Here is an 11,507-nt window from a genome sequence, read left to right on the forward strand (position 1 = left end):
TTCTATTGGCTTCCAAGTCATTTTGGAACACAGCCAGAATAGCATCTGAGGACAGAAACCTTGGGGTTGATGAACCCCAAAGCATGGGTAAGTTCGTTTCCTGGAGTGAAACTTGGCCAGTTGGAAACAGAAGACAGGAAGCCACTGGGCAGATAAATTCTCCCTCCTTTTCCCCTTCTTGGACTGCTCCGAGGTGCATTCCTCTGGCCACACCCCCACCCAGAGCGACACTTGAAGGCTTTTGACGTTGTAGCTGGCACATTTGATACATTGCATTTCACCTTTTCTGGCCTTACTTTTCTTTTCTTTACCTTCACTGACCTGGGCTGGCACCTCGCACATAAAGGACATAATTCATCCTTTATCTGAAGGGGATACATCGCAATGGATGCCTGAAACCAAGTTAGTCCCGCCCGCATAGGTCCAGCCAAGGCCCAGCAGGCGAATTCACATTCCCTCACACCACCTGCTGTACACCAGGGACCCAGGAATGAGTCAGACCACCGAGTTCCACACACCAGCATACTGTTGTTTTTTTTTTTCCCTGTATACACGTACCTATGATAAAGTTTAATTTATAAATTAGGCACAGTAAGAGATTAACAATAATAACTAATAATAAAATAACAACATACTATAATAAAAGCTGTATGTATGTGGTCTCTCTCTCAAAATACCTTACTGTACTGTACTTACCTTTTCACTCAAAGGCTTCTCTGTGGCATATCTAAATTGCCAGCATCACTGTTTTTGTGCTCTGGGGCCATTGTTTAGTAAATAAGAGTGACTGGAATATGGCGCTGTGGTGCCCCAGCACCGACCTGGGCACAGCGAAGGCTGCTGAGTGGCTGCAGGCAGGCGGCGCGTGCAGCGTGGACGTGGGATGCTCCGCGTCCTGGGAGGGGTGGAGCAGCATGATGTGTGTCATCACTCTACTTGGAACTGTGCACAGTTTTTAAAAATTGAATGTATTAGGGTGACTTAGGTTAGTAAAACCATACAGGTTACAAGTGTACAATTCTATAACATACCATCTGCACACACCACCCAAAGTCGAGTCTCCTTCCATTATATTTATCTCCCCTTCCACCGCCCCTGCCCTCCTTTCCCTCCGGTGAGCACCACACTGTGATCTGCGTCTGTTCTTCCTTCCTCCCTCCCTTCCTCCCTTCCTCCCTTCCTCCCTTCCTTCCTTCCTTCCTTCCTTCCTTCCTTCCTTCCTTCCTTCCTTCCTTCCTTCCTCCCTTCCTTTCTTCTTCCTTCCTTCCTTACTTCCTTCACCTTTCTCATCCGGCCTTTCAATCTCCCTCCCCTCTGACAGCTGTCAGTGTGTTTCTGTATCTATGAGTCTGTTTCTATTTTGTTTGTTAGTTTATTTTGTTCATTAGATTCCACAAACAAGTGAAATCGTATGGTATTTTTCCTTCTTCAACTGTTTTATTTCACTTAGCATAATTGTAGGACACTAAAGAAAGAAACTGAAGAAGATACAAGTAAGTGGATGCACATACCACGCTCATGGGTAGGAAGAATTAGCATCGTTAAAATTTCCCTGTTACCCAAAGCAATCTATAGATTCAACGCAATTCCTATTAAAACACCAATGGCATATCTCACAGAACTAGACCAAATATTCCAAAAATGTTTATGGAACCACAAAAGACACCACATAGCCTCAGCAATCATGAGAAAGAACGAAGTTGGAGGAATTGTGCTACATGGATATCAAACCATACCACGTGGCCATGGCGATCCAAACAGCACAGTACTGGCATAAAAACAGAATAGAGAGTCCAGAGATAGACCCGCGCTCAAATGGTCAATTAATATTTGACAAGAGGATGCAAGAACATATGTGGGGTATAGACAACCTATTCAAAACAGTAGTGGGAAAATTGGACAGATATGTGCAAAACAATGACACTAGACCACCTTTTTACAACATACACAAGAATAAACTCAGAATGGATTAAAGACTTCATTCAATGTTAGAGTCAAACCCATAAAAATCCTAGAAGAAAACATAGGCAGTAAAATCTCGGACATTTCTCATAGCAATATTTTTTTCTCATCTCCTCATCCAAGGGAAACAAGAAAAAATAAACTAATGGGACTATACCAAACTAAAAAGTTTTTTGCACAGCAAGGGAAATCATCAACAAAATGAAAATACAACCCACTGTATGGGAGAGCATATTCACCAATGATACATCTGATAAATGGTTAATTTCCAAAATGTATAAAAAGCTGATATAACCCGACACCAAGAAAACAGACAATCCAATTGAAAAATGGGCAAAGGCTCTGACTGGTGTGGCTCACTTGCCTGGGCATCACACTGTAAAGCAAAAGGTCGATGGTTTGATTCCCACTCAGGGCACGTGCCTGATTGCTAGGGTATGCACAGGAGGCAACCAATCAATGTTTCTCTCACACATCAGTGTTTCTCTCCCTCTCTTTCTCCCTCCCTTCCCCTCTCTCTAAAAATAAATAAATAGCCCTGGCTGGCGTAGCTCAGTGGATTGAGTGCGGGCCTGCGAACCAGAGTATCGCGGTTCGATTCCCAGTCAGGGCACATGCCTGGGTTGCAGGCCAGTTCCCGGCAGGGGACGCATGAAAGGCAACCACACATTGATGTTTCTCTCCCACTCTTTCTCCTTCCCTTCCCCTCTCTCGAAAAATAAATAAAGAAAATATTTAAAAAATAAAAAATAAAAATAGATAAATAAAATATTTTTAAAAATTGGCAAAGGACCCAAATAGATACTTTTCCAAAGAGGACATACAGATGGCCAATAGATATGTGAAAAGATGCTAAACATCACTAATCATCAGAGAAATATAAATGAAAACCACAATGAGATATCACCTCACAAATGTCATAATGACTATGGTCAATAAATCAACACATAACAAGTGCTGGTGAGGATGTGGAGAAAAGGGAACCCGAGTGCACTGTTGGTGGGAATGCAGACTGGTGCAGCCACTGTGGAAAATAGTGTGGAGTTTCCTCAAAAAATTAAAAGTGGAGCTGCTCTCTGACCCAATGATTTCACTTGGGGAATATATCCAAAGAAATTCTAAACAGTATATTCTTTTTAAAGAATATATGAACATAAAGAACCCCTATGTTCATTGCAGTGTTATTTATAATTACAAAGATTTGGAAGCAGCCCGAGTGCCAATCAGTAGATGAGTGGATAAAAAAGCTGTGGTACATTTACACAGTGGAATACTACTTGGCTGTGAAAAAAAGAAGGAAATCTCCTTTTGCAATAGCATGGATGGAGCAAGAGGGCATTCTGCTAAGTGAAATAACTGTGCAATTTAAAATTCATGAATTATTTATATCTGGACTTTTTCATTTAACAGTTTTAGATCTTGGTTAGCCAAGGGTCACTAGGCTGCTAGAAGGGAAACCACAAGTAATGGGGACTACGTTAATTCTTGCATCGATCTTTTTTTCAGAGGACCCAGGGTATAACATTTCCAAATTATTCAAATTTATAACAGGATTTACAACATAAAAGATCTCATAGCTCACATTCCCATCCATGTAGACAACAGTTTCCAAATTCACGACCACACATGCACGTTCCTCTGGGGCAGGAGTCACTGCACCGGAAGCTGTAGGTGGATGGGGGGGGTCCGGTTTGCAGGTGTGGGTTCTCTCTCTTGCCCACAGTGCTACCTGGAATGCACGTTATTCTGCCTCATGTCTGACTTAAAGCTCTTCATAGCAATACTCAGAGCCTCCTGCCAGAGATTTGCCCTTTATTTCAAATGTATTGTGCACGTTGCTGAGAAAGCTGAGGGTTGTTGTACTCTGCAGCGAGGAATTCTTTCCATAATTCGTTCCTGCGAGGAGGTTTGTTTTCCACACCAACAACTAACTTTCCAACACCAGCTGGGTGTCCGACGACTTAATTCAGTTCCGACACGATCTACCTGGAGTTAAGGTCAGATCCTGTGAGTGAGAGGGCTCTGCCCCCCAGGACTGCTCCCGCTTCAGACACCAGTTGAAAAGGGAGCGTCTGGGCCACGGCCCGCACTTCTGCTGCACTGCCTGCAGACTCGGGGATCCCCACAGCCCCTCCCCCAAGTTCGGTAATCTGCTAGAACGCAACACAGACCTAAGAAAAATACTTCACCTGTGTTTACTGGTTTATCCTACAAAATACAAACAAACAGCCTAATGGACGAGACGCACAGGGCAAGATGTGGGGCGGGGGCGGGTGGGCACGGAGCTCGCCTGTCCCTCTGCCCTGCCCTCCGAGCGCCTTGATGTGTAAACCAACTGGGAAGGTCTCTGAGCCTCACTGTGGAGGAGTTTTTATAATCCAACTTTCAGGTCTTCCACTCTCATCACTAGAGGTGAGGGTGGTTTTTGGGGGTGGAGCTGAAAAGCCCCACCCTTTGGTCAAGTCTTTGGTCTTTCTGGTGTCCAGTCCCATCCTGAGATTATCTATGGGTTCTACCTGAGCCACCTCATTAGCATAAACTCAGGTATAATCAAAGGAATTCGACAAGCATAACAGGAGACATTCTTTTTTTTTCTATTTTGTTTGGTTTTTATAGTGTTCATTACATTCTTCATATAAGTGAGATCATATGGTATTTGTCTTTCCCTGACTGGCTTCACTTAGCATGATACTCCCTAGGTTGATCCGTGCTGTCACGAGTGCTAAAATTTCCTTCCTTCTTACAGCCAAGCAGTGTTTTACTGTGTAAACAGCCCACAGCCTTTCACCCACTCATCCACTGAGGAGCACTTTGGCTTTTCTAAATCTTGGCTACTAAAGAGTGAACTGATGGGCTCACACACTCTCAGATATAGTCCCAGAATTGGAATCACTGGGTCATAAGGTAGTTGCATTGTTTCCCACACGGCCGCACCAGTTTGCATTCCCAGCAGCAGTGCACAAGGCTTCCCTTTTCTCCATGTCATCAGCACGTGTTGGTTGTTTATTTTTTTGGTAAAGATTTTATTTATTTATTTTTAGAGACAGGGGAAGGGAAGGAGAGGGAGAGAAACATCAATGTGTGGTTGCCTCTCATGTGTCCCCTACTGGGGACCTGGTCTGCAACCCAGGCATGTGCCCTGACTGGGAATCGAACCGGCGACCCTTTGGTTCACAGGCCAGCTCTCAATCCACTGAGCCACACCAACCAGGACTGCATGAGTTTTTAAAATATTTTGAAGATTTAGCCCTTATCAGATATTATGTACCATCTTAATAAGGGAAGGAGGAAAAGGACACTGATGGGAAAACAAATGACTCTGAGGAAAGATAAATAAGCCGTTAGGAGAGCGGATGGGAGACATGTTAGTTTGCGACATCAGTTTAGGCGATTTCTTATCCTGGGCTCACGTGGAGGGAGTCAAACTTCTCTGGTTGTGAAACTCCCAGGGAGAGGATTTATGACATTTGAATTCTTTTTGGAGGCTCTGTTTTTAGGCAGATAAGGGGAAGTTCAGCAAAAACCTCTTCCTGCATCTGTCAATTCTCAAATATCTTCAGTTCACAATAATCCTTATAACACGGTGGCATGTTTTGAACCTCTCCAGTCATTACAGGGGCGGGGGTGGGGGGGTTTGGACAGGAGACGTAGGCCACGGCCAGAGGGCAGCTGTTGGTTTTCTAGACATTCTTCCAGGTTGACCTCCTTGGCTGAGGTTGGGGCACGGAGGGCCCTGCTCCTTATCAGCCTTGCTCAGGGCTAAGCTGGAACCAGTCCACCACCTCCCCCAGCCCCTCCTGTGTTGTGTAACCGCCTGACAGCAGGCCGCCCTGGGAGCCTCACGCACAAGCGAATGAAGCTGGGGTGGGGGAGGGGAGCGGAGGCTACGCTGATCTGGAAAGCTGCTCTCTGCTACATGACCACACTGTAGCAGTCGTGAGATGACATAAATGTGTTTTGTAAAGAAATAAAGTTCCTATCCAACTATTTTAAGGCTTAAACACGAATAAAATCTCTAAGTTGTCACACAGGGTGGCAGCACTGAAGTATTCAAGTTCCGTTTGTCTTTACAATCACTGCCCTCTCTGTGTATGTGTAGAGCCCGCTGTGTAAACAGAGGAACAGGTGCCACAAGGACAGGGACGGGAGTGGCCCTGAGAGCACAGGGGGACGGTTGGGAACGACAAACAGAACGCGCTCTGTGGCTCTCTCTGCACGTAGGTAGCAGCACTATCTGAATACAAGTTCATGTAGAGTATGATATTTCCTCGTGAATAAGCAGTAAGAGGGTACTAATTTGAAGCTTATTTTATTTACCATAAAAGTTCAACAATAATTGTGCAATTGTTTAGAACTTTGGCTAATAAAAGGCTTTTTCAGAGCAGTATTTTATCACTGACATGGTTTAGAACTGCCAGCAAGTGGTGAGAATAAAAAGCTGATAGACTTTATTCTATCTGATTATTTTTAAATTCTCTGCATATCATACCCACCATCCTGACCTTCATATGCCATTAGCACAAGCTGTCCCCAACCTCGCTTCCACCCCAGGCCCATCACCTGTCGCCCTTGACTCAGAAGATGGCCGGCCACATCGCTGGGACACCAGCCCTAAGGCAGACACTGCTTCCTGCTTCCTCTGGCCTTCAAGACTTCCCCACCCTGACTCCACTCCACCCCTTGGCCTAGCCAACAGTTGACTTCAGATAAGCTCTTGGAGATGGTTCAAGTGGGGAAACTAAGGCTGCTAGAGGGGAGGGACTTTTCCTGGGGATGAAGCTGGGGCAGGAGCCTGACCAGCTCCAAGCCCCTGTGACTGCTGAGATCCAGCCAGCGGTCAGGCAGGAGGGGAAGGGAGGCCAGGGAGTAGGGGCTGGGGCAGGCGGGGTTGATTTGCAACTTATAAGAGGCCCCTGCTGAGTTAAATCCAGAGTGGCCTCACCTATAGGACAGGACACAGGAAGATCTCTTCTGGCACGCACAAGCTCCGCTGATCACAGAACCCCATTCCCGCCCAGTGCCTGTGCAGGAAGCAGCCGTGCCCTTCTGGAGCCTGGTTATGAAGCAGTTCTCCCAGGGGAAGGTGAGGCCGCAGCACGAGAGGGGCCAGGTCTGTTGGTCAGACCCCAGACACCTCACCTGAGCAGCAGGTGCGGGCTTTGAAAATGGACGCTCTTTACTCACCTCAGTCCAAGAGGCACTAGACGGAGGTGAGGCTCAGCCCAGAAGAGTCTGAGGGGACTGTAGATACCAGTCCTGCCTTCACCTTGTTGTAAGATTGAGAAGTCAGATGACAGGGGCTGAAACAGAAATAGAGCTGGGGGAAGAGCAAGCCAAGGGCCTACTGCCGATGGCCAGATGAGAGGCCTGTCCTGAGAGTGGGATATCCGGGCCATGCCAGGACCCCTGCCCCATCCCTCCAGTTCCTGGCCCTCCGTCAGACAGGCCAGCCAGGATCTGGGGAAACGATATCCTTCGTGGCCATCCTCCCAGAGTAGGGTCCTGTCTCCTCAGCTGGGGCCCCTCTGGGCCCTTCCAAAAACTCACAGCCCTGCCCTGCTGATGGGTTAGTCTACTTGCACTGCCTCACTGGCAGAAAGCTCATTCGCTCCCAAAAGCATATCACTGGCCCCTAGCTCTGCTGAGAGAGGTCCTTCTTTTTTTTGAGCTGGAACCTCTCTCCCTGGAACTCACTCCATTGGCCAGCACGGCCCCAGAGGCTGTTGCAGAGGCAGAAAACTTTTCCTTCTTTCCTTTTAGGTGTTCTGGCTGATCTAGTAACTAGATGGACATTAACACAGATTAACAGGAGAAAAACAAGTTTTGTACTATGGGAGTCCAATAAAAATATGAGAACCCCACAGTCAGGTAGTTGAGGCTTATGTAGCATCCTGAGCCAAGGAGAAGGGGGCCAGGGCCTGGCGCTTCAGAGGGGAGGGAGACAAGGAAGGTGAAAAGAGCAGATGTTCGGTAAAGAAATGTTTGCCCTGCCATACAGATAAGGCTTGCCTTACAGATAAGGTACAAGAAGTTACTTCTGCCAATAGCTCTCTTCCTGGTACTGGCCCCCTAACTAAATTCTTTTAGGCCGTTAAGGGGATTTTAAAAGCTCTTCTTGAGTCTGCTGGGCCCCAACTGTCTTCAGTTCAAAATAATCCACATGCCAAAGTGGTTCATTCTGCCCTGGCCGGTGTGGCTCAGTTGGTTAAGCATTGTCCCATAGACCCAAGGGCTTGATTCCCAGTCAGGGCACATACCTAGGTCGCAGGTTCAATCCCTGGCAGGGGCACGTGTGAGGGGCAACCTGTTGATGTTTCTCCCCCTCTCTTCCTCCCTTCCCCTCTCTCTGAAACAAACAAATACAAACCACACTCTGGGGTGGCGTATTCGGCTCCCCTTCACCGTCAGAGCTATGGGGCCGGTGGTGTGGGGTCTGCCCTACCAGTTCTGGTTCATGGTCAGGTCCTCCCAGCCTCCCCAGTCTCCAAAGTCAGTTCTGGTTTTTCATCACCTCATATTCACTGGAGGTCAATGAGCTCCCTGTCACTGGAGGGACACAAGCCAAGGCTAGAGGCCAGACTACCAGAGGTCTGACAAGTGTCAGGTGGTAACTGGATGTAGACCCTCCTGGGCGTTCCTGAGCCCTGGGAGAGGTGGGAGGAGAGACAGGGGAGGCTAGAGTTCGGGATCACATTCCGGAAGGTGAGGCTCACTCAGGACCAACAGCCAACTAAGTTGTTGCTACCTTTTCCTAATGGAAGGAGAAAAGACCTCCTGAAAACATGCCCTGCCTGCTAGCTGCCCTGGGGTGTTTGGCCATTGAGCTCAGGCCTCCCAGACGGGCAGGGAATGCAGAAGGCCCAGCCTGGAATAATCCAGGACCATCTCCTCCCACACACATGCCCACACCCAGCTTTGGCTCTGCTTTCCCCAGACATAGGAGGATACTCACCCTGCCTTGGTTTACCTCTGTCCTGCCTACTGGGGCCTGCAGACCACCCCCACCCAGACAGTAGAAGATGCCAGTGATCAGGGGTACACACCCATCAGCTAGACTCAAGAAAACACTCCCAAGGCCACAAACAATGACTCGGGCAGAGTGGGTTCCAGGCTTGGGATGAGCTTTGGGAGTAGGACTGAAGCCTCAGGGCCCAAGCCCTACAAAGCTATCTGCAAAGTGGAGAATGAGCAGGGCCGAGGGGGCATGGTCGCAGCAGTGCCCACCCTGGTACTGAGACCTACGCGTGGAGATGGGGACTCACGCCCACTGAACCCCACCTCACCCACGTGTATGCAGAGAGAACCCTTTACGGCCTTGTCAGTCTTGGTCTCGCAACAGTGCTAATTTTCACAGCTAATTCCTATCAGGGAGCTGATGTTTAACCCACCTGCTTCTGCCTGGCTGATACAGGGTGCAGCCAAGGGTGGGGACCCCAAAAAAAGATTTGGAATGGTGTCCAGAATTCAAAGTGTATAGGAATATTGGAGAGACATATAAGATGTCCTCCCCCCTCCCCCCAAGGGGAAGAAATGAATGGAGCAGGGCCATTGAGAACTGTTTTGCATAGCAACAGTTTTGCAGCTAACCTCTGGAATGATTATTTAACATATCTATAACCTTTAACTGGTTTCATAGATATGTTAAATAGCGGTGGCCAAGTTTGGAGCCAGGGAGAAAGGAGTGGCTGGGACTCAGGATGTAACGAGGGGCTGCGCTCCTGAGTGAGAAGGCCTGTGTGAGCGCTTGGAAAAGATGGGCTCTGGGACATGAGGGGAGAACTGCCCAGGTGAAAGGGAAAACCACGCAGCTTTGCCAGAATGGAGATCCCTGCAGCCAGGTGAAGAAGAAAGCCACATGCTTTTGGTGGAGTGTGAACCCCTGCAGCTTCGGTAGAAGAGGTCCACGCGGCTTTGGGGTGCCCCCTTTGGCCGCGTGGCCTGGAAAGCAAGAGAGACTTTGACTGGAACTGGATACAAAGGACTCTTGCCAGTGGACCATGAGAGGGTACCACAGTACTTTGGATTAACTCGAGATCCTGCACAGTGACACAGCTGACGGTGCCAGCGACCTGCAACACAGACGTGTGCTCTTTTCCTGATTTATGGTACCCAGAGTTGGGACAGTGGGAGAAGGGAGCGCTGTGTGGGTGTAGGTGTATATCCTAAAGGATTTTGATATTTTAGTAGTGGCATTAAGCCTAAATAGCATTAAATAAACATTTTGTTTCCTTTTCACAAATCTCTGGCATTGAGAGATGTCTTTCCAATTGGCGGCGGACAGAAGGGCCCAGTAGATATTAGTATTTTGTTTTTGGGAGGGGTCCCTGTTGTATAGCAGTTTTGGGCATCCCTAGGTGGGCCAAATATTGTATTGCCCCTCCCTTGGACCTCTCGTTCGGTAACGTGGCCTTTCCAAGAGCTCGTTAGATCTCTCTGGAAAAGGCAAGGTAATCCCCTGGATAGGCCATGGTGGGGTCAAGTTCAGCTCAGGGTTCTGGTTTCACCTCAGAATTTGTGATCACGGCCTGGACTGCTGGGTTCCCTCTGCAGCAGGTCGCCCTTCCAGTTCCTTCAGCGTGGTTTGCGGTTTTTTCAGCCTGGTTTTTGTTCCTTGGATTTTCCCCTCTGATCCTTGATTTTACAGTCCCACCCACCTGAGTCCTTCTTACCTCTTCTAGCTTCCCCTTCAAGAGCTTCAGCACCAGGGAAAGGGGGAGTCTATGTCAGCTCAGGGACAGGCATATTAGATGACATTTGATTTCAGACCCCAGAGGCCAGAACACTCTCAGCAGAGTAAGGCAAGTAAGGCACCTAGGAAGCCAAATTAAGGAGGCACTCACTCTCAGGGTCTTGCACGCACACAGTTGGCACCTAAGAGTGTGTGCTGCCTTAAGTTGTTTTTTGCTGTAGGTGCCCTGCTGGCCTTACTGTGCTCCCAGCCTAGCCTCCAGGGAGAAGGGCTGACTAAACTAGACCTCAGGCAGGCAGGTGGAGGAGGGGGAGTAGAACTCCTTGGGGCCAGAAGGAGGAGCTCCCTGCAGGCTCTAAAAGGAAAGAGGAGACGCCAGGCAAACAGGCAAAATGTAATGCAAATCGGCCTCTCAGACATTTGCGTGGGATGAGGGCTGGGGCGGGAGATGAAGGATGGAGCCCTAGTGGCCAGACTGAAGGGAGGGGGCCTGGGTGTCTGCTGCACCCACTGCACAAAGGGGAGACTGAGGCTCTGACAGGAAGGGAAGCTGCTGAGAGGGGTGTCGTAACTGAACGCAGGACTAGCTGCCTGCTGCTACAAAAGCCAATACTCGAGAGGCAGATGCTGGTGTAAAAGAAAGTGGTTTATTTTTATACAGGACTGTATAAAACAACATCAGTCCTGCCAAACAAGATAGCCGCCACATCAGCCATGCTTAGAGCATGTGCAGGGGAGTCTGGTTCAAGAAGGAAACCACCTAAGTCATGCCTGGTAGGGTGGGGTGTTCGAGATATTTGCACACATGACCTGAACAGACATGTCTGTAGAGGTGGAGGACCCCAGGATAAGGCAC

The sequence above is a fragment of the Artibeus jamaicensis genome, unplaced genomic scaffold (assembly GCF_021234435.1).
Source record: "Artibeus jamaicensis isolate MK-2021 breed Jamaican fruit bat unplaced genomic scaffold, CSHL_Jam_final scaffold_286, whole genome shotgun sequence".
NCBI lineage: Eukaryota > Metazoa > Chordata > Mammalia > Chiroptera > Phyllostomidae > Artibeus > Artibeus jamaicensis.